This window comes from Nothobranchius furzeri, chromosome 7 (genome assembly GCF_043380555.1).
Source record: "Nothobranchius furzeri strain GRZ-AD chromosome 7, NfurGRZ-RIMD1, whole genome shotgun sequence".
NCBI lineage: Eukaryota > Metazoa > Chordata > Actinopteri > Cyprinodontiformes > Nothobranchiidae > Nothobranchius > Nothobranchius furzeri.
The window spans coordinates 21,115,028-21,137,570 of record NC_091747.1 but is presented as its reverse complement, the minus strand read 5'-3'; positions in this window follow the sequence as shown (position 1 = coordinate 21,137,570).

The following is a 22,543-nucleotide window of genomic DNA, read 5'->3' as shown; positions in this document are numbered from 1 at the left end:
ACCCAGTGTTGACATGTGTCAAGACGCTCCTCGGGGCGCAGTCTTGCTTGGGCTTCTCTCCTGGAGGCCCTCAGTCAGACCCATTGTTGACATGTGGCAAGACGCTCCTCGGGGCGCGTCTTGCTTGGGCCTCTCTCCTGGAGGCGCTCAGTCAGACCGAGTGCAGACATGTGGCAAGACGCTCCTCGGGCCGCGTGTTGCTTGGGCTTCTCTCCTGGAGGTCCTCAGTCAGACCCATTGTTGACATGTGGCAAGACGCTCCTCGGGGCGCGTCTTGCTTGGGCCTCTCTCCTGGAGGCGCTCAGTCAGAACCAGAGGTGACATGTGGCAAGACGCTCCTCGGGGCGCGTCTTGCTGGGGCCTCTCTCCTGGAGGCGCTCAGTCAGACCGAGTGCTGACATAAGGCAAGACGCTCCTCAGGGCGCGTCTTGCTGGGGCCTCTCTCCTGGAGGCGCTCAGTCAGACCCAGTGCTGACATGTGGCAAGACGCTCCTCGGGGCACGTCTTGCTTGGGCCTCTCTCCTGGAGGCCCTCAGTCAGACTGAGTAGTGACATGTGTCAAGACGCTCCTCGGGGTGCAGTCTTGCTTGGGCTTCTCTCCTGGAGGCCCTCAGTCAGACCCATTGTTGACATGTGGCAATACGCTCCTCGGGGCGCGTCTTGCTTGGGCCTCTCTCCTGGAGGCGCTCAGTCAGACCCAGTGCTGACATGTGGCAAGACGCTCCTCGGGGCGCGTCTTGCTTGGGCCTCTCTCCTGGAGGTCCTCAGTCAGACTGAGTATTGACATGTGTCAAGACGCTCCTAGGGTCGCAGTCTTGCTTGGGCTTCTCTCCTGGAGGCCCTCAGTCAGACCCATTGTTCACATGTGGCAAGACGCTCCTCGGGGCGCGTCTTGCTTGGGCTTCTCTCCTGGAGGCGTTCAGACAGACCCAGTGTTGACATGTGACAAGACGCTCCTCGGGGCACGTCTTGCTTGGGCCTCTCTCCTGGAGGCGCTCAGTCAGAACCAGAGGTGACATGTGGCAAGACGCTCCTCCGGGCGCATCTTGCTTGGGCCTCTCTCCTGGAGGCCCTCTGTCAGACCCAGTGTTGACATGTGTCAAGACGCTCCTCGGGGCGCGTCTTGCTTGGGCTTCTCTCCTGGAGGCGTTCAGAAAGACCCAGTGTTGACATGTGACAAGACGCTCCTCGGGGCGCGTCTTGCTTGGGCCTCTCTCCTGGAGGCGCTCAGTCAGAACCAGAGGTGACATGTGGCAAGACGCTCCTCGGGGCGCGTATTGCTTGGGCCTCTCTCCTGGAGGCCCTCTGTCAGACCCAGTGTTGACATGTGGCAAGACGCTCCTCCGGGCGCATCTTGCTTGGGCGTCTCTCCTGGAGGCCCTCAGTCAGACCCATTGTTGACATGTGGCAAGACGCTCCTCGGGGCGCGTCTTGCTTGGGCATCTCTCCTGGAGGCGCTCAGTCAGACCGAGTGCTGACATAAGGCAAGACGCTCCTCGGGGCGCGTCTTGCTGGGGCCTCTCTCCTGGAGGCGCTCAGTCAGACCCAGTGCTGACATGTGGCAAGACGCTCCTCGGGGCGCGTCTTGCTTGGGCCTCTCTCCTGGAGGCGCTCAGTCAGACTGAGTAGTGACATGTGGCCTGACGCTCCTCGGGGCGCGTCTTGCTTGGGCCTCTCTCCTGCAGGTGCTCTGTCTGACCCAGTGTTGACATGTGTCAAGACGCTCCTCGGGGCGCAGTCTTGCTTGGGCTTCTCTCCTGGAGGCCCTCAGTCAGACCCATTGTTGACATGTGGCAAGACGCTCCTCGGGGCGCGTCTTGCTTGGGCCTCTCTCCTGGAGGCGCTCAGTCAGACCGAGTGCTGACATGTGGCAAGACGCTCCTCGGGCCGCGTGTTGCTTGGGCTTCTCTCCTGGAGGTCCTCAGTCAGACCCATTGTTGACATGTGGCAAGACGCTCCTCGGGGCGCGTCTTGCTTGGGCCTCTCTCCTGGAGGCGCTCAGTCAGAACCAGAGGTGACATGTGGCAAGACGCTCCTCGGGGCGCGTCTTGCTTGGGCCTCTCTCCTGGAGGCCCTCTGTCAGATCCAGTGTTGACATGTGGCAAGACGCTCCTCCGGGCGCATCTTGCTTTGGCCTCTCTCCTGGAGGCCCTCAGTCAGACCCATTGTTGACATGTGGCAATACGCTCCTCGGGGCGCGTCTTGCTTGGGCCTCTCTCCTGGAGGCGCTCAGTCAGACCGAGTGCTGACATAAGGCAAGACGCTCCTCAGGGCGCGTCTTCCTGGGGCCTCTCTCCTGGAGGCGCTCAGTCAGACCCAGTGCTGACATGTGGCAAGACGCTCCTCGGGGCACGTCTTGCTTGGGCCTCTCTCCTGGAGGCCCTCAGTCAGACTGAGTAGTGACATGTGTCAAGACGCTCCTCGGGGTGCAGTCTTGCTTGGGCTTCTCTCCTGGAGGCCCTCAGTCAGACCCATTGTTGACATGTGGCAATACGCTCCTCGGGGCTCGTCTTGCTTGGGCCTCTCTCCTGGAGGCGCTCAGTCAGACCGAGTGATGACATAAGGCAAGACGCTCCTCGGGGCGCGTCTTACTGGGGCCTCTCTCCTGGAGGCGCTCAGTCAGACCCAGTGCTGACATGTGGCAAGACGCTCCTCGGGGCGCGTCTTGCTTGGGCCTCTCTCCTGGAGGTCCTCAGTCAGACTGAGTAGTGACATGTGTCAAGACGCTCCTAGGGTCGCAGTCTTGCTTGGGCTTCTCTCCTGGAGGCCCTCAGTCAGACCCATTGTTGACATGTGGCAAGACGCTCCTCGGGGCGCGTCTTGCTTGGGCTTCTCTCCTGGAGGCGCTCAGACAGACCCAGTGTTGACATGTGACAAGACGCTCCTCGGGGCGCGTCTTGCTTGGGCCTCTCTCCTGGAGGCGCTCAGTCAGAACCAGAGGTGACATGTGGCAAGACGCTCCTCCGGGCGCATCTTGCTTGGGCCTCTCTCCTGGAGGCCCTCAGTCAGACCCATTGTTGACATGTGGCAAGACGCTCCTCGGGGCGCGTCTTGCTTGGGCCTCTCTCCAGGAGGCGCTCAGTCAGACCCAGTGTTGACATGTGGCAAGACGCTCCTCGGGGCGCGTCTTTCTTGGGCCTCTCTCCTGGAGGCGCTCAGTCAGACCCAGTGGTGACACGTGGAAAGACGCTCCTCGGGGCGCGTCTTGCTTGGGCCTCTCTCCTGGAGGCGCTCAGTCAGACCCAGTGTTGACACGTGGCAAGACGCTCCTCGGGGCGCGTCTTGCTTGGGCCTCTCTCCTGGAGGCGCTCAGTCAGACCCAGTGTTGGCATGTGGCACGACACTCCTCGGGGCGCGTCTTGGTTGGGCCTCTCTCCTGGAGGCGCTCATTCAGACCCAGTGGTGACATGTGGCAAGACGCTCCTCGGGGCGAGTATTGCTTGGGCCTCTCTCCTGAATGCCCTCTGTCAGACCGAGTATTGACATGTGGCAAGACACTCCTCGGGGCGCGTCTTGCTTGGGCTTCTCTCATGGAGGCCCTCAGTCCGACCCAGTGTTGACATGTGCCAAGACGCTCCTCGGGGCGCGTCTTGCTTGGGACTCTCTCCTGGAGGCGCTCAGTCAGACCCCGTGTTGACATGTGGCAAGACGTTCCTCTGGGCACGTCTTGCTTGGGCCTCTCTCCTGGAGGCGCTCAGTCAGACCGAGTAGTGACATGTGGCAAGACGCTCCTCGGGGCGCATCTTGCTTGGGCCTCTCTCCTGGAGGCCCACAGTCAGACCCAGTGGTGACACGTGGAAAGACGCTCCTCGGGGCGCGTCTTGCTTGGGCCTATCTCCTGGAGGCGCTCAGTCAGACCCAGTGTTGACACGTGGCAAGACGCTCCTCGGGGCGCGTCTTGCTTGGGCCTCTCTCCTGGAGGCGCTCAGTCAGACCCAGTGTTGGCATGTGGCAAGACACTCCTCGGGGCGCGTCTTGGTTGGGCCTCTCTCCTGGAGGCGCTCATTCAGACCCAGTGGTGACATGTGGCAAGACGCTCCTCGGGGCGAGTATTGCTTGGGCCTCTCTCCTGAATGCCCTCTGTCAGACCGAGTGTTGACATGTGGCAAGACACTCCTCGGGGCGCGTCTTGCTTGGGCTTCTCTCATGGAGGCCCTCAGTCCGACCCAGTGTTGACATGTGTCAAGACGCTCCTCGGGGCGTGTCTTGCTTGGGCCTCTCTCCTGGAGGCGCTCAGTCAGACCCTGTGTTGACATGTGGCAAGACGCTCCTCTGGGCACGTCTTGCTTGTGCCTCTCTCCTGGAGGCGCTCAGTCAGACCGAGTAGTGACATGTGGCAAGACGCTCCTCGGGGCGCGTCTTGCTTGGACCTCCCTCCTGGAGGCGCTCAGTCAGACCGAGTAGTGACATGTGGCAAGACGCTCCTCGGGGCGCATCTTGCTTGGACCTCTCTCCTGGAGGCGCTCAGTTAGACCGAGTAGTGACAAGTGGCAAGACGCTCCTCGGGGCGCGTCTTGCTGGGGCCTCTCTCCTGGAGGTGCTCAATCAGACCCAGTGGTGACACATGGCAAGACGCTCCTCGGGGCGCGTCGTGCTTGGGCCTCTCTCCTGGAGGACCTCAGTCAGACCCAGTGGTGACACGTGGCAAGACGCTCCTCGGGGCGCATCTTGCTTGGGCCTCTCTCCTCGAGGCGCTAAGTCAGACCCAGTGTTGACACGTCGCAAGACGCTCCTCGGGGCGCGTCGTGCTTGGGCCTCTCTCCTGGAGGCCCTCAGTCAGACCCATTGTTGACATGTGGCAAGACGCTCCTCGGGGCGCGTATTGCTTGGGCCTCTCTCCTGGATGCCCTCTGTCAGACCCAGTGTTGACATGTGGCAAGACTCTCCTTGGGGCCCGTCTTGCTTGGGCTTCTCTCATGGAGGCCCTCAGTCAGACCCAGTGTTGACAAGTGTCATGACGCTCCTCGGGGCGTGTCTTGCTTGGGCCTCTCTCCTGGAGGCGCTCAGTCAGACCCAGTGTTGTAATGTGGCAAGACGCTCATCTAGGCGCTTCTTGCTTGGGCTTCTCTCCTGGAGGCCCTCAGTCAGACCCATTGTTGACATGTGGCAAGACGCTCCTCGGGGCACGTCTTGCTTGGGCCTCTCTCCTGGAGGCGCTTAGTCAGACCGAGTAGTGACATGTGGGAAGACGCTCCTCGGGGCGCGTCTTGCTGGGGCTTCTCTCATGGAGGCACTCAGTCAGACCCAGTGTTGACATGTGGAAAGACGCTCCTCGGGGCGCGTGTTGCTTGGACCTCTCTCCTTGAGGCGCTCAGTCAGACCGAGTAGTGACATGTGGCAAGACACTCCTCGGGGCGCGTCTTGCTTGGGCCTCTCTCCTGGAGGCGCTCAGTCAGACCCAGTGCTGACATGTGGCAAGAAGCTCCTCAGGGCGCGTCTTGCTTGGGCTTCTCTCCTGGAGGCCCTCAGTAAGACCCATTGTTGACATGTGGCAAGACGCTCCTTGGGGCGCGTCTTGCTTGGGCCTCTCTCCAGAAGGCCCTCAATCAGACCCAGTGTTGACACGTGGCAAGACGGTCCTCGGGGTGCGTCTTGATTGGGCCTCTCTCCTGGAGGCGCTCAGTCAGACTGAGTAGTGACATGTGGCCTGACGCTCCTCGGGGCGCGTGTTGCTTGGGCCTCTCTCCTGGAGGCGCTCAGTCAGACCAAGTGGTGACATGTGGCAAGACACTCCTCGGGGCGCGTCTTGCTTGGGCCTCTCTCCTGGAGGCCCTCTGTCAGACCCAGTGTTGACATGTGTCAAGACGCTCCTCGGGGCGCGTCTTGCTTGGGCTTCTCTCCTGGAGGCCCTCAGTCAGACCCATTGTTGACATGTGGCAAGACGCTCCTCGGGGCGCTTCTTGCTTTGGCCTCTCTCCTGGAGGCGCTCAGTCAGACCGAGTGCTGACATGTGGCAAGACGCTCCTCGGGCCGCGTGTTGCTTGGGCTTCTCTCCTGGAGGCCCTCAGTCAGACCCATTGTTGACATGTGGCAAGACGCTCCTCGGGGCGCGTCTTGCTTGGGCCTCTCTCCTGGAGGCGCTCAGTCAGACCGAGTGCTGACATGTGGAAAGATGCTCCTCGGGGCGCGTCTTGTTTGGGCTTCTCTCCTGGAGGCGCTCAGAAAGACCCAGTGTTGACATGTGACAAGACGCTCCTCGGGGCGCGTCTTGCTTGGGCCTCTCTCCTGGAGGCGCTCAGTCAGACCCAGTGGTGACATGTGGCAAGACACTCCTCGGGGCGCGTCTTGCTTGGGCCTCTCTCCTGGAGGCCCTCTGTCAGACCGAGTGTTGACATGTGGCAAGACTCTCCTCGGGGCGCGTCTTGCTTGGGCTTCTCTCATGGAGGCCCTCAGTCAGACCCAGTGTTGACATGTGTCAAGACGCTCCTCGGGGCGTGTCTTGCTTGGGCCTCTCTCCTGGAGGCGCTCAGTCAGACCCAGTGTTGACATGTGGCAAGACGCTCCTCGGGGCGCGTCTTGCTTGGGCTTCTCTCCTGGAGGCCCTCAGTCAGACCCATTGTTGACATGTGGCAAGACGCTCGTCGGGGCACGTCTTGCTTGGGCCTCTCTCCTGGAGGCGCTCAAACAGACCGAGTAGTGACATGTGGCAAGACGCTCCTCGGGGCGCGTCTTGCTGGGGCTTCTCTCATGGAGGCACTCAGTCAGACCCAGTGTTGACATGTGGCAAGACGCTCCTCGGGGCGCGTCTTGCTTGGACCTCTCTCCCTGAGGCGCTCAGTCAGACCCAGTGTTGACATTTGGCAAGACACTCCTCGGGGCACGTCTTGCTTGGGCCTCTCTCATGGAGGCCCTCTGTCAGACCGATTGCTGACATGTGGCAAGACGCTCCTCGGGCCGCGTGTTGCTTGGGCTTCTCTCCTGGAGGCCCTCAGTCAGACCCATTGTTGACATGTGGCAAGACGCTCCTCGGGGCGCGTCTTGCTTGGGCCTCTCTCCTGGAGGCGCTCAGTAAGACCCAGTGGTGACATGTGTCAAGACGCTCCTCGGGGCGCGTCTTGCTTGGGCTTCTCTCCTGGAGGCCCTCAGTCAGACCCATTGTTGACATGTGGCAAGACGCTCCTCGGGGCACGTCTTGCTTGGACCTCTCTCCCTGAGGCGCTCAGTCAGACCCAGTGTTGACATTTGGCAAGACACTCCTCGGGGCGCGTCTTGCTTGGGCCTCTCTCATGGAGGCCCTCTGTCAGACCGATTGCTGACATGTGGCAAGAAGCTCCTCGGGGCGCGTCTTGCTTGGGCTTCTCTCCTGGAGGCTCTCAGTAAGAACCATTGTTGACATGTGGCAAGACGCTCCTCGGGGCGCGTATTGCTTGGGCCTCTCTCCTGGATGCCCTCTGTCAGACCCAGTGTTGACATGTGGCAAGACTCTCCTCGGGGCCCGTCTTGCTTGGGCTTCTCTCATGGAGGCCCTCAGTCAGACCCAGTGTTGACATGTGTCATGACGCTCCTCGGGGCGTGTCTTGCTTGGGCCTCTCTCCTGGAGGCGCTCAGTCAGACCCAGTGTTGACATGTGGCAAGACGCTCCTCTAGGCGCTTCTTGCTTGGGCTTCTCTCCTGGAGGCCCTCAGTCAGACCCATTGTTTACATGTGGCAAGACGCTCCTCGGGGCACGTCTTGCTTGGGCCTCTCTCCTGGAGGCGCTCAGTCAGACCGAGTAGTGACATGTGGCAAGACGCTCCTCGGGGCGCGTCTTGCTGGGGCTTCTCTCATGGAGGCACTCAGTCAGACCCAGTGTTGACATGTGGAAAGACGCTCCTCGGGGCGCGTGTTGCTTGGACCTCTCTCCTTGAGGCGCTCAGTCAGACCGAGTAGTGACATGTGGCAAGACGCTCCTCGGGGCGCATCTTGCTTGGGCCTCTCTCCTGGAGGCGCTCAGTCAGACCCAGTGCTGACATGTGGCAAGAAGCTCCTCGGGGCGCGTCTTGCTTGGGCTTCTCTCCTGGAGGCCCTCAGTAAGACCCATTGTTGACATGTGGCAAGACGCTCCTCGGGGCGCGTCTTGCTTGGGCCTCTCTCCAGAAGGCCCTCAATCAGACCCAGTGTTGACACGTGGCAAGACGGTCCTCGGGGTGCGTCTTGCTTGGGCCTCTCTCCTGGAGGCGCTCAGTCAGACTGAGTAGTGACATGTGGCCAGACGCTCTTCGGGGCGCGTGTTGCTTGGGCCTCTCTCCTGGAGGCGCTCAGTCAGACCAAGTGGTGACATGTGGCAAGACACTCCTCGGGGCGCGTCTTGCTTGGGCCTCTCTCCTGGAGGCCCTCTGTCAGACCCAGTGTTGACATGTGTCAAGACGCTCCTCGGGGCGCGTCTTGCTTGGGCTTCTCTCCTGGAGGCCCTCAGTCAGACCCATTGTTGACATGTGGCAAGACGCTCCTCGGGGCGCTTCTTGCTTTGGCCTCTCTCCTGGAGGCGCTCAGTCAGACCGAGTGCTGACATGTGGCAAGACGCTCCTCGGGCCGCGTGTTGCTTGGGCTTCTCTCCTGGAGGCCCTCAGTCAGACCCATTGTTGACATGTGGCAAGACGCTCCTCGGGGCGCGTCTTGCTTGGGCCTCTCTCCTGGAGGCGCTCAGTCAGACCGAGTGCTGACATGTGGAAAGACGCTCCTCGGGGCGCGTCTTGTTTGGGCTTCTCTCCTGGAGGCGCTCAGAAAGACCCAGTGTTGACATGTGACAAGACGCTCCTCGGGGCGCGTCTTGCTTGGGCCTCTCTCCTGGAGGCGCTCAGTCAGACCCAGTGGTGACATGTGGCAAGACACTCCTCGGGGCGCGTCTTGCTTGGGCCTCTCTCCTGGAGGCCCTCTGTCAGACCGAGTGTTGACATGTGGCAAGACTCTCCTCGGGGCGCGTCTTGCTTGGGCTTCTCTCATGGAGGCCCTCAGTCAGACCCAGTGTTGACATGTGTCAAGACGCTCCTCGGGGCGCGTCTTGCTTTGGCCTCTCTCCTGGAGGCGCTCAGTCAGACCGAGTGCTGACATGTGGAAAGAAGCTCCTCGGGGCGCGTCTTGCTTGGGCTTCTCTCCTGGAGGCGCTCAGAAAGACCCAGTGTTGACATGTGTCAAGACGCTCCTCGGGGCGCGTCTTGCTTGGGCTTCTCTCCTGGAGGCCCTCAGTCAGACCCATTTTTGACATGTGGCAAGACGCTCCTCGGGGCACGTCTTGCTTGGACCTCTCTCCCTGAGGCGCTCAGTCAGACCCAGTGTTGACATTTGGCAAGACACTCCTCGGGGCGCGTCTTGCTTGGGCCTCTCTCATGGAGGCCCTCTGTCAGACCGATTGATGACATGTCGCAAGAAGCTCCTCGGGGCGCGTCTTGCTTGGGCTTCTCTCCTGGAGGCTCTCAGTAAGAACCATTGTTGACATGAGGCAAGACGCTCCTCGGGGCGCGTCTTGCTTGGGCCTCTCTCCAGAAGGCCCTCGATAAGACCCAGTGTTGACACGTGGCAAGACGCTCCTCGGGGCGCGTCTTACTTGGGCCTCTCTCCTGGAGGCGCTCAGTCAGACTGAGTAGTGGCATGTGGCCTGACGCTCCTCGGGGCGCGTGTTGCTTGGGACTCTCTCCTGGAGGCGCTCAGTCAGACCAAGTGGTGACATGTGGCAAGACACTCCTCGGGGCGCGTCTTGCTTGGGCCTCTCTCATGGAGGCCCTCTGTCAGACCCAGTGTTGACATGTGGCAAGACACTTCTCGGGGCGCGTCTTGCTTGGGCCTCTCTCATGGAGGCCCTCTGTCAGACCCAGTGTTGACATGTGTCAAGACGCTCCTCGGGGCGCGTCTTGCTTTGGCCTCTCTCCTGGAGGCGCTCAGTCAGACCGAGTGCTGACATGTGGAAAGAAGCTCCTCGGGGCGCGTCTTGCTTGGGCTTCTCTCCTGGAGGCCCTCAGTAAGACCCATTGTTGACATGTGGCAAGACGCTCCTCGGGGCGCTTCTTGCTTGGGCCTCTCTCCAGAAGGCCCTCAATTAAACCCAGTGTTGACACGTGGCAAGACGCTCCTCGGGGCGCGTCTTGCTTGGGCCTCTCTCCTGGAGGCGCTCAGTCAGACTGAGTAGTGACATGTGGCCTGACGCTCCTCGGGGCGCGTGTTGCTTGGGCCTCTCTCCTGGAGGCGCTCAGTCAGACCAAGTGGTGACATGTGGCAAGACACTCCTCGGGGCGAGTCTTGCTTGGGCCTCTCTCCTGGAGGCCCTCTGTCAGACCCAGTGTTGACATGTGTCAAGACGCTCCTCGGGGCGCGTCTTGCTTGGGCTTCTCTCCTGGAGGCCCTCAGTCAGACCCATTGTTGACATGTGGCAAGACGCTCCTCGGGGCGAGTCTTGCTTGGGCCTCTCTCCTGGAGGCGCTCAGTCAGACCGAGTGCTGACATGTGGCAAGACGCTCCTCGGGCCGCGTGTTGCTTGGGCTTCTCTCCTGGAGGCCCTCAGTCAGACCCATTGTTGACATGTGGCAAGACGCTCCTCGGGGGGCGTCTTGCTTGGGCCTCTCTCCTGGAGGCGCTCAGTCAGACCGAGTGCTGACATGTGGCAAGACGCTCCTCGGGGCGCGTCTTGCTTGGGCTTCTCTCCTGGAGGCGCTCAGAAAGACCCAGTGTTGACATGTGACAAGACGCTCCTCGGGGCGCGTCTTGCTTGGGCCTCTCTCCTGGAGGCGCTCAGTCAGAACCAGAGGTGACATGTGGCAAGACGCTCCTCGGGGCGCGTCTTGCTTGGGCCTCTCTCCTGGAGGCCCTCTGTCAGACCCAGTGTTGACATGTGGCAAGACACTCCTCGGGGCGAGTCTTGCTTGGGCCTCTCTCCTGGAGGCCCTCTGTCAGACCCAGTGTTGACATGTGTCAAGACGCTCCTCGGGGCGCGTCTTGCTTGGGCCTCTCTCCTGGAGGCGCTCAGTCAGACCGAGTGCTGACATAAGGCAAGACGCTCCTCGGGGCGCGTATTGCTGGGGCCTCTCTCCTGGAGGCGCTCAGTCAGACTGAGTAGTGACATGTGGCCTGACGCTCCTCGGGGCGCGTCTTGCTTGGGCCTCTCTCCTGGAGGCCCTCTGTCAGACCCAGTGTTGACATGTGTCAAGACGCTCCTCGGGGCGCGTCTTGCTTGGGCTTCTCTCCTGGAGGCCCTCAGTCAGACCCATTGTTGACATGTGGCAAGACGCTCCTCGGGGCGCGTCTTGCTTGGGCCTCTCTCCTGGAGGCGCTCAGTCAGACCGAGTGCTGACATGTGGCAAGACGCTCCTCGGGCCGCGTGTTGCTTGGGCTTCTCTCCTGGAGGCCCTCAGTCAGACCCATTGTTGACATGTGGCAAGACGCTCCTCGGGGCGCGTCTTGCTTGGGCCTCTCTCCTGGAGGCGCTCAGTCAGACCGAGTGCTGACATGTGGCAAGACGCTCCTCGGGGCGCGTCTTGCTTGGGCTTCTCTCCTGGAGGCGCTCAGAAAGACCCAGTGTTGACATGTGACAAGACGCTCCTCGGGGCATGTCTTGCTTGGGCCTCTCTCCTGGAGGCGCTCAGTCAGAACCAGAGGTGACATGTGGCAAGACGCTCCTCGGGGCGCGTCTTGCTTGGGCCTCTCTCCTGGAGGCCCTCTGTCAGACCCAGTGTTGACATGTGGCAAGACGCTCCTCGGGGCGCGTCTTGCTTTGGCCTCTCTCCTGGAGGCGCTCAGTCAGACCGAGTGCTGACATAAGGCAACACGCTCCTCGGGGCGCGTATTGCTGGGGCCTCTCTCCTGGAGGCGCTCAGTCAGACTGAGTAGTGACATGTGGCCTGACGCTCCTCGGGGCGCGGCTTGCTTGGGCCTCTCTCCTGGAGGCTCTCAGTCAGACCCAGTGGTGACATGTGGCAAGACACTCCTCGGGGCGCGTCTTGCTTGGGCCTCTCTCCTGGAGGCCCTCTGTCAGACCCAGTGTTGACACATGTCAAGACGCTCCTCGGGGCGCAGTCTTGCTTGGGCTTCTCTCCTGGAGGCCCTCAGTCAGACCCATTGTTGACATGTGGCAAGACGCTCCTCGGGGCGCGTCTTGCTTGGGCCTCTCTCCTGGAGGCGCTCAGTCAGACCGAGTGCTGACATGTGGCAAGACGCTCCTCGGGCCGCGTGTTGCTTGGGCTTCTCTCCTGGAGGTCCTCAGTCAGACCCATTGTTGACATGTGGCAAGACGCTCCTCGGGGCGCATCTTGCTTGGGCCTCTCTCCTGGAGGCGCTCAGTCAGACCGAGTGCTGACATGTGGCAAGACGCTCCTCGGGGCGCATCTTGCTTGGGCTTCTCTCCTGGAGGCGCTCAGAAAGACCCAGTGTTGACATGTGACAAGACGCTCCTCGGGGAGCGTCTTGCTTGGGCCTCTCTCCTGGAGGCGCTCAGTCAGAACCAGAGGTGAGATGTGGCAAGACGCTCCTCGGGGCGCGTCTTGCTTGGACCTCTCTCCTGGAGGCCCTCAGTCAGACCGAGTAGTGACATGTGGCAAGACGCTCCTCGGGGCGCGTCTTGCTTGGGCCTCTCTCCTGGAGGCGCTCAGTCAGACCGAGTGCTGACATGTGGCAAGACGCTCCTCGGGGCGCGTCTTGCTTGGGCTTCTCTCCTGGAGGCGCTCAGAAAGACCCAGTGTTGACATGTGACAAGACGCTCCTCGGGGAGCGTCTTGCTTGGGCCTCTCTCCTGGAGGCGCTCAGTCAGAACCAGAGGTGAGATGTGGCAAGACGCTCCTCGGGGCGCGTCTTGCTTGGACCTCTCTCCTGGAGGCCCTCAGTCAGACCGAGTAGTGACATGTGGCAAGACGCTCCTCGGGGCGCGTCTTGCTTGGGCCTCTCTCCTGGAGGCGCTCAGTCAGACCCAGTGCTGACATGTGAAAAGAAGCTCCTCGGGGCGCGTCTTGCTTGGGCTTCTCTCCTGGAGGCCCTCAGTAAGACCCATTGTTGACATGTGGCAAGACGCACCTCGGGGCGCGTCTTGCTTGGGCCTCTCTCCAGAAGGCCCTCAATCAGACCCAGTGTTGACACGTGGCAAGACGCTTCTCAGGGCGCGTCTTGCTTGGGCCTCTCTCCTGGAGGCGCTCAGTCAGACTGAGTAGTGACATGTGGCCTGACGCTCCTCGGGGCGCGTGTTGCTTGGGCCTCTCTCCTGGAGGCGCTCAGTCAGACCAAGTGGTGACATGTGGCAAGACGCTCCTCGGGCCGCGTGTTGCTTAGGCTTCTCTCCTGGAGGCCCTCAGTCATACCCATTGTTGACATGTGGCAAGACGCTCCTCGGGGCGCGTCTTGCTTGGGCCTCTCTCCTGGAGGCGCTCAGTCAGACCGAGTGCTGACATGTGGAAAGACGCTCCTCGGGGCGCGTCTCGCTTGGCTTCTCTCCTGGAGGCGCTCAGAAAGACCCAGTGTTGACATGTGACAAGACGCTCCTCGGGGCGCGTCTTGCTTGGGCCTCTCTCCTGGAGAGGCTCAGTCAGACCCAGTGGTGACATGTGGCAAGACACTCCTCGGGGCGCGTCTTGCTTGGGCCTCTCTCCTGGAGGCCCTCTGTCAGACCGAGTGTTGACATGTGGCAAGACTCTCCTCGGGGCGTGTCTTGCTTGGGCTTCTCTCATGGAGGCCCTCAGTCAGACCCAGTGTTGACATGTGGCAAGACGCTCCTCGGGGCACGTCTTGCTTGGGCCTCTCTCCTGGAGGCGCTCAAACAGACCGAGTAGTGACATGTGGCAAGACGCTCCTCGGGGCGCGTCTTGCTGGGGCTTCTCTCATGGAGGCACTCAGTCAGACCCAGTGTTGACATGTGGCAAGACGCTCCTCGGGGCGCGTTCTTGCTTGGACCGCTCTCACTGAGGCGCTCAGTCAGACCGAGTAGTGACATGTGGCAAGACGCTCCTCGGGGCGCGTCTTACTTGGGCCTCTCTCCTGGAGGCGCTCAGTCAGACCGAGTAGTGACATGTGGCAAGACGTTCCTCGGGGCGCGTCTTGCTTGGACCTCCCTCCTGGAGGCGCTCAGTCAGACCGAGTAGTGACATGTGGCAAGACGCTCCTCGGGGCGCGTCTTGCTTGGGCCTCTCTCCTGGAGGCGCTCAGTCAGACACAGTGTTGACATGTGGCAAGACACACCTCGGGGCGCGTCTTGCTTGGGCCTCTCTCATGGAGGCCCTCTGTCAGACCCAGTGTTGACATGTGTCAAGACGCTCCTCGGGGCGCGTCTTGCTTTGGCCTCTCTCCTGGAGGCGCTCAGTCAGACCGAGTGCTGACATGTAGCAAGAAGCTCCTCGGGGTGCGTCATGCTTGGGCTTCTCTCCTGGAGGCCCTCAGTCAGACCCATTATTGACATGTGGCAAGACGCTCCTCTGGGCGCGTATTGCTTGGGCCTCTCTCCTGGATGCCCTCTGTCAGACCCAGTGTTGACATGTGGCAAGACTCTCCTCGGCGCCCTTCTTGCTTGGGCTTCTCTAATGGAGGCCCTCAGTCAGACCCAGTGTTGACATGTGTCAAGACGCTCCTCGGGGCGTGTCTTGCTTGGGCCTCTCTCCTGGAGGCGCTCAGTCAGAACCAGTGTTGACATGTGGCAAGACGCTCCTCAGGGCGCGTCTTGCTTGGGCCTCTCTCCTGGAGGCGCTCAGTCAGACTGAGTAGTGACATGTGGCCTGACGCTCCTCGGGGCGCGTGTTGCTTGGGCCTCTCTCCTGGAGGCGCTCAGTCAGACCAAGTGGTGACATGTGGAAAGACACTCCTCGGGGCGCGTCTTGCTTGGGCCTCTCTCCTGGAGGCCCTCTGTCAGACCCAGTGTTGACATGTGTCAAGACGCTCCTCGGGGCGCGTCTTGCTTGGGCTTCTCTCCTGGAGGCCCTCAGTCAGACCCATTGTTGACATGTGGCAAGACGCTCCTCGGGGCGCGTGTTGCTTAGGCCTCTCTCCTGGAGGCGCTCAGTCAGACCGAGTGCTGACATGTGGAAAGACGCTCCTCGGGGCGCGTCTCGCTTGGGCTTCTCTCCTGGAGGCGCTCAGAAAGACCCAGTGTTGACATGTGACAAGACGCTCCTCGGGGCGCGTCTTGCTTGGGCCTCTCTCCTGGAGAGGCTCAGTCAGACCCAGTGGTGACATGTGGCAAGACACTCCTCGGGGCGTGTCTTGCTTGGGCCTCTCTCCTGGAGGCCCTCTGTCAGACCGAGTGTTGACATGTGGCAAGACTCTCCTCGGGGCGTGTCTTGCTTGGGCTTCTCTCATGGAGGCCCTCAGTCAGACCCAGTGTTGACGTGTGTCAAGACGCTCCTCGGGGCGTGTCTTGCTTGGGCCTCTCTCCTGGAGGCGCTCAGTCTGACCCAGTGTTGACATGTGGCAAGACGCTCCTCGGGGCGCGTCTTGCTTGGGCTTCTCTCCTGGAGGCCCTCAGTCAGACCCATTGTTGACATATGGCAAGACGCTCCTCGGGGCACGTCTTGCTTGGGCCTCTCTCCTGGAGGCGCTCAAACAGACCGAGTAGTGACATGTGGCAAGACGCTCCTCGGGGCGCGTCTTGCTGGGGCTTCTCTCATGGAGGCACTCAGTCAGACCCAGTGTTGACATGTGGCAAGACGCTCCTCGGGGCGCGTCTTGCTTGGACCTCTCCCCCTGAGGCGCTCAGTCAGACCCAGTGTTGACATTTGGCAAGACACTCCTCGGGGTACGTCTTGCTTGGGCCTCTCTCCTGGAGGCGCTCAAACAGACCGAGTAGTGACATGTGGCAAGACGCTCCTCGGGGCGCGTCTTGCTTGGACCTCTCTCACTGAGGCGCTCAGTCAGACCGAGTAGTGACATGTGGCAAGACGCTCCTCGGGGCGCGTCTTGCTTGGACCTCTCCCCCTGAGGCGCTCAGTCAGACCCAGTGTTGACATTTGGCAAGACACTCCTCGGGGCGCGTCTTGCTTGGGTCTCTCTCATGGAGGCCCTCTGTCAGACCGATTGCTGACATGTGGCAAGAAGCTCCTCGGGGCGCGTCTTGCTTGGGCTTCTCTCCTGGAGGCTCTCAGTAAGAACCATTGTTGACATGTGGCAAGACGCTCCTCGGGGCGAGTCTTGCTTGGGCCTCTCTCCAGAAGGCCCTCAATCAGACCCAGTGTTGACACGTGGCAAGACGCTCCTCGGGGCGCGTCTTACTTGGGCTTCTCTCCTGGAGGCGCTCAGTCAGACTGAGTAGTGACATGTGGCCTGACGCTCCTCGGGGCGCGTGTTGCTTGGGCCTCTCTCCTGGAGGCGCTTAGTCAGACCAAGTGGTGACATGTGGCAAGACGCTCCTCGGGGCGCGTCTTGCTTGGGCCTCTCTCCTGGAGGCCCTCTGTCAGACCCAGTGTTGACATGTGTCAAGACGCTCCTCGGGGCGCGTCTTGCTTGGGCTTCTCTCCTGGAGGCCCTCAGTCAGACCCATTGTTGACATGTGGCAAGACGCTCCTCGGGGCGCGTCTTGCTTGGGCCTCTCTCCTGGAGGCGCTCAGTCAGACCTAGTGCTGACATGTGGCAAGACGCTCCTCGGGGCGCGTCTTGCTTGGGCTTCTCTCCTGGAGGCGCTCAGAAAGACCCAGTGTTGACATGTGACAAGACGCTCCTCGGGGCGCGTCTTGCTTGGGCCTCTCTCCTGGAGGCGCTCAGTCAGAACCAGAGGTGACATGTGGCAAGACGCTCCTCGGAGCGCGTCTTGCTTGGGCCTCTCTCCTGGAGGCCCTCTGTCAGACCCAGTGTTGACATGTGGCACGACGCTCCTGCGGGCGCATCTTGCTTGGGCCTCTCTCCTGGAGGCCCTCAGTCAGACCCATTGTTGACATGTGGCAAGACGCTCCTAGGGGCACGTCTTGCTTGGGCCTCTCTCCTGGAGGCGCTCAGTCAGACCGAGTGCTGACATAAGGCAAGACGCTCCTCGGGGCGCGTCTTGCTTGGGCCTCTCTCCTGGAGGCGCTCAGTCAGACCCAGTGCTGACATGTGGCAAGACGCTCCTCGGGGCGCGTCTTGCTGGGGCCTCTCTCCTGGAGGCGCTCAGTCAGACTGAGTAGTGACATGTGGCCTGACGCTCCTCGGGGCGCGGCTTGCTTGGGCCTCTCTCCTGGAGGCGCTCAGTCAGACCCAGTGGTGACATGTGGCAAGACACTCCTCGGGGCGCGTCTTGCTTGGGCCTCTCTCCTGGAGGCCCTCTGTCAGACCGAGTGTTGACATGTGGCAAGACTCTCCTCGGGGCGCGTCTTGCTTGGGCTTCTCTCATGGAGGCCCTCAGTCAGACCCAGTGTTGACATGTGTCAAGACGCTCCTCGGGGCGCATCTTGCTTGGGCCTCTCTCCTGGAGGCGCTCAGTCAGACCCAGTGTTGACATGTGACAAGACGCTCCTCGGGGCGCGTCTTGCTTGGGCTTCTCTCCTGGAGGCCCTCAGTCAGACCCATTGTTGACATGTGGCAAGACGCTCCTCGGGGCGCGTCTTGCTTTGGCCTCTCTCCTGGAGGCGCTCAGTCAGACCGAGTGCTGACATGTGGCAAGACGCTCCTCGGGCCGCGTGTTACTTGGGCTTCTCTCCTGGAGGCCCTCAGTCAGACCCATTGTTGACATGTGGCAAGACGCTCCTCGGGGTGCGTCTTGCTTGGGCCTCTCTCCTGGAGGCGCTCAGTCAGACCGAGTGCTGACATGAGGAAAGACGCTCCTCGGGGCGCGTCTTGCTTGGGCTTCTCTCCTGGAGGCGCTCAGAAAGACCCAGTGTTGACATGTGACAAGACGCTCCTCGGGGCGCGTCTTGCTTGGGCCTCTCTCCTGGAGGCGCTCTGTCAGACCCAGTGGTGACATGTGGCAAGACACTCCTCGGGGCGCGTCTTGCTTGGGCCTCTCTCCTGGAGGCCCTCTGTCAGACCGAGTGTTGACATGTGGCAAGACTCTCCTCGGGGCGCGTCTTGCTTGGGCTTCTCTCATGGAGGCCCTCAGTCAGACCCAGTGTTGACATGTGTCAAGACGCTCCTCGGGGCGTGTCTTGCTTGGGCCTCTCTCCTGGAGGCGCTCAGTCTGACCCAGTGCTGACATGTGGCAAGACGCTCCTCGGGGCGCGTCTTGCTTGGGCTTCTCTCCTGGAGGCCCTCAGTCAGACCCATTGTTGACATGTGGCAAGACGCTCCTCGGGGCACGTCTTGCTTGGGCCTCTCTCCTGGAGGCGCTCAAACAGACCGAGTAGTGACATGTGGCAAGACGCTCCTCGGGGCGCATCTTGCTGGGGCTTCTCTCATGGAGGCACTCAGTCAGACCCAGTGTTGACATGTGGCAAGACGCTCCTCGGGGCGCGTCTTGCTTGGACCTTTCTCACTGAGGCGCTCAGTCAGACCGAGTAGTGACATGTGGCAAGAAGCTCCTCGGGGCACGTCTTGCTTGGACCTCTCTCCCTGAGGCGCTCAGTCAGACCCAGTGTTGACATGTGGCACGACGCTCCTGCGGGCGCATCTTGCTTGGGCCTCTCTCCTGGAGGCCCTCAGTCAGACCCATTGTTGACATGTGGCAAGACGCTCCTAGGGGCGCGTCTTGCTTGGGCCTCTCTCCTGGAGGCGCTCAGTCAGACCGAGTGCTGACATAAGGCAAGACGCTCCTCGGGGCGCGTCTTGCTTGGGCCTCTCTCCTGGAGGCGCTCAGTCAGACCCAGTGCTGACATGTGGCAAGACGCTCCTCGGGGCGCGTCTTGCTGGGGCCTCTCTCCTGGAGGCGCTCAGTCAGACTGAGTAGTGACGTGTGGCCTGACGCTCCTCGGGGCGCGGCTTGCTTGGGCCTCTCTCCTGGAGGCGCTCAGTCAGACCCAGTGTTGACATGTGACAAGACGCTCCTCGGGGCGCGTCTTGCTTGGGCTTCTCTCCTGGAGGCCCTCAGTCAGACCCATTGTTGACATGAGGCAAGACGCTCCTCGGGGCGCGTCTTGCTTTGGCCTCTCTCCTGGAGGCGCTCAGTCAGACTGAGTAGTGACATGTGGCCTGACGCTCCTCGGGGCGCGGCTTGCTTGGGCCTCTCTCCTGGAGGCGCTCAGTCAGACCCAGTGTTGACATGTGACAAGACGCTCCTCGGGGCGCGTCTTGCTTGGGCTTCTCTCCTGGAGGCCCTCAGTCAGACCCATTGTTGACATGAGGCAAGACGCTCCTCGGGGCGCGTCTTGCTGGGGCCTCTCTCCTGGAGGCGCTCAGTCAGACTGAGTAGTGACATGTGGCCTGACGCTCCTCGGGGCGCGGCTTGCTTGGGCCTCTCTCCTGGAGGCGCTCAGTCAGACCCAGTGTTGACATGTGACAAGACGCTCCTCGGGGCGCGTCTTGCTTGGGCTTCTCTCCTGGAGGCCCTCAGTCAGACCCATTGTTGACATGAGGCAAGACGCTCCTCGGGGCGCGTCTTGCTTTGGCCTCTCTCCTGGAGGCGCTCAGTCAGACCGAGTGCTGACATGTGGCAAGACGCTCCTCGGGCCGCGTGTTGCTTGGGCTTCTCTCCTGGAGGCCCTCAGTCAGACCCATTGTTGACATGTGGCAAGACGCTCCTAGGGGCGCGTCTTGCTTGGGCCTCTCTCCTGGAGGCGCTCAGTCAGACCGAGTGCTGACATGAGGAAAGACGCTCCTCGGGGCGCGTCTTGCTTGGGCTTCTCTCCTGGAGGCGCTCAGAAAGACCCAGTGTTGACATGTGACAAGACGCTCCTCGGGGCGCGTCTTGCTTGGGCCTCTCTCCTGGAGGCGCTCAGTCAGACCCAGTGGTGACATGTGGCAAGACACTCCTCGGGGCGCGTCTTGCTTGGGCCTCTCTCCTGGAGGCCCTCTGTCAGACTGAGTGTTGACATGTGGCAAGACTCTCCTCGGGGCGCGTCTTGCTTGGGCTTCTCTCATGGAGGCCCTCAGTCAGACCCAGTGTTGACATGTGTCAAGACGCTCCTCGGGGCGCATCTTGCTTGGGCCTCTCTCCTGGAGGCGCTCAGTCAGACCCAGTGTTGACATGTGACAAGACGCTCCTCGGGGCGCGTCTTGCTTGGACTTCTCTCCTGGAGGCCCTCAGTCAGACCCATTGTTGACATGTGGCGAGACGCTCCTCGGGGCGCGTCTTGCTTTGGCCTCTCTCCTGGAGGCGCTCAGTCAGACCGAGTGCTGACATGTGGCAAGACGCTCCTCGGGCCGCGTGTTGCTTGGGCTTCTCTCCTGGAGGCCCTCAGTCAGACCCATTGTTGACATGTGGCAAGACGCTCCTCGGGGCGCGTCTTGCTTGGGCCTCTCTCCTGGAGGCGCTCTGTCAGACCCAGTGGTGACATGTGGCAAGACACTCCTCGGGGCGCGTCTTGCTTGGGCTTCTCTCATGGAGGCCCTCAGTCAGACCCAGTGTTGACATGTGTCAAGACACTCCTCGGGGCGTGTCTTGCTTGGGCCTCTCTCCTGGAGGCGCTCAGTCTGACCCAGTGCTGACATGTGGCAAGACGCTCCTCGGGGCGCGTCTTGCTTGGGCTTCTCTCCTGGAGGCCCTCAGTCAGACCCATTGTTGACATGTGGCAACACGCTCCTCGGGGCACGTCTTGCTTGGGCCTCTCTCCTGGAGGCGCTCAAAAAGACCGAGTAGTGACATGTGGCAAGACGCTCCTCGGGGCGCGTCTTGCTTGGACCTTTCTCACTGAGGCGCTCAGTCAGACCGAGTAGTGACATGTGGCAAGAAGCTCCTCGGGGCGCGTCTTGCTTGGACCTCTCTCCCTGAGGCGCTCAGTCAGACCCAGTGTTGACATGTGGCACGACGCTCCTGCGGGCGCATCTTGCTTGGGCCTCTCTCCTGGAGGCCCTCAGTCAGACCCATTGTTGACATGTGGCAAGACGCTCCTAGGGGCGCGTCTTGCTTGGGCCTCTCTCCTGGAGGCGCTCAGTCAGACCGAGTGCTGACAAAAGGCAAGACGCTCCTCGGGGCGCGTCTTGCTTGGGCCTCTCTCCTGGAGGCGCTCAGTCAGACCCAGTGCTGACATGTGGCAAGACGCTCCTCGGGGCGCGTCTTGCTGGGGCCTCTCTCCTGGAGGCGCTCAGTCAGACTGAGTAGTGACATGTGGCCTGACGCTCCTCGGGGCGCGGCTTGCTTGGGCCTCTCTCCTGGAGGCGCTCAGTCAGACCCAGTGTTGACATGTGACAAGACGCTCCTCGGGGCGCGTCTTGCTTGGGCTTCTCTCCTGGAGTCCCTCAGTCAGACCCATTGTTGACATGAGGCAAGACGCTCCTCGGGGCGCGTCTTGCTTTGGCCTCTCTCCTGGAGGCGCTCAGTCAGACCGAGTGCTGACATGTGGCAAGACGCTCCTCGGGCCGCGTGTTGCTTGGGCTTCTCTCCTGGAGGCCCTCAGTCAGACCCATTGTTGACATGTGGCAAGACGCTCCTCGGGGCGCGTCTTGCTTGGGCCTCTCTCCTGGAGGCGCTCAGTCAGACCGAGTGCTGACATGAGGAAAGACGCTCCTCGGGGCGCGTCTTGCTTGGGCTTCTCTCCTGGAGGCGCTCAGAAAGACCCAGTGTTGACATGTGACAAGACGCTCCTCGGGGCGCGTCTTGCTTGGGCCTCTCTCCTGGAGGCGCTCAGTCAGACCCAGTGGTGACATGTGGCAAGACACTCCTCGGGGCGCGTCTTGCTTGGGCCTCTCTCCTGGAGGCCCTCTGTCAGACCGAGTGTTGACATGTGGCAAGACTCTCCTCGGGGCGCGTCTTGCTTGGGCTTCTCTCATGGAGGCCCTCAGTCAGACCCAGTGTTGACATGTGTCAAGACGCTCCTCGGGGCGCGGCTTGCTTGGGCCTCTCTCCTGGAGGCGCTCAGTCAGACCCAGTGTTGACATGTGACAAGACGCTCCTCGGGGCGCGTCTTGCTTGGGCTTCTCTCCTGGAGGCCCTCAGTCAGACCCATTGTTGACATGTGGCAAGACGCTCCTCGGGCCGCGTGTTGCTTGGGCTTCTCTCCTGGAGGCCCTCTGTCAGACCCATTGTTGACATGTGACAAGACGCTCCTCGGGGCGCGTCTTGCTTGGGCCTCTCTCCTGGAGGCGCTCAGTCAGACCGAGTGCTGACATGAGGAAAGACGCTCCTCGGGGCGCGTCTTGCTTGGGCTTCTCTCCCGGAGGCGCTCAGAAAAACCCAGTGTTGACATGTGACAAGACGCTCCTCGGGGCGCGTCTTGCTTGGGCCTCTCTCCTGTAGGCGCTCAGTCAGACCCAGTGGTGACATGTGGCAAGACACTCCTCGGGGCGCGTCTTGCTTGTGCCTCTCTCCTGGAGGCCCTCTGTAAGACCGAGTGTTGACATGTGGCAAGACTCTCCTCGGGGCGTGTCTTGCTTGGGCCTCTCTCCTGGAGGCGCTGAGTCTGACCCAGTGCTGACATGTGGCAAGACGCTCCTCGGGGCGCGTCTTGCTTGGGCTTCTCTCCTGGAGGCCCTCAGTCAGACCCATTGTTGACATGTGGCAAGACGCTCCTCGGGGCACGTCTTGCTTGGGCCTCTCTCCTGGAGGCGCTCAAACAGACCGAGTAGTGACATGTGGCAAGACGCTCCTCGGGGCGCGTCTTGCTGGGGC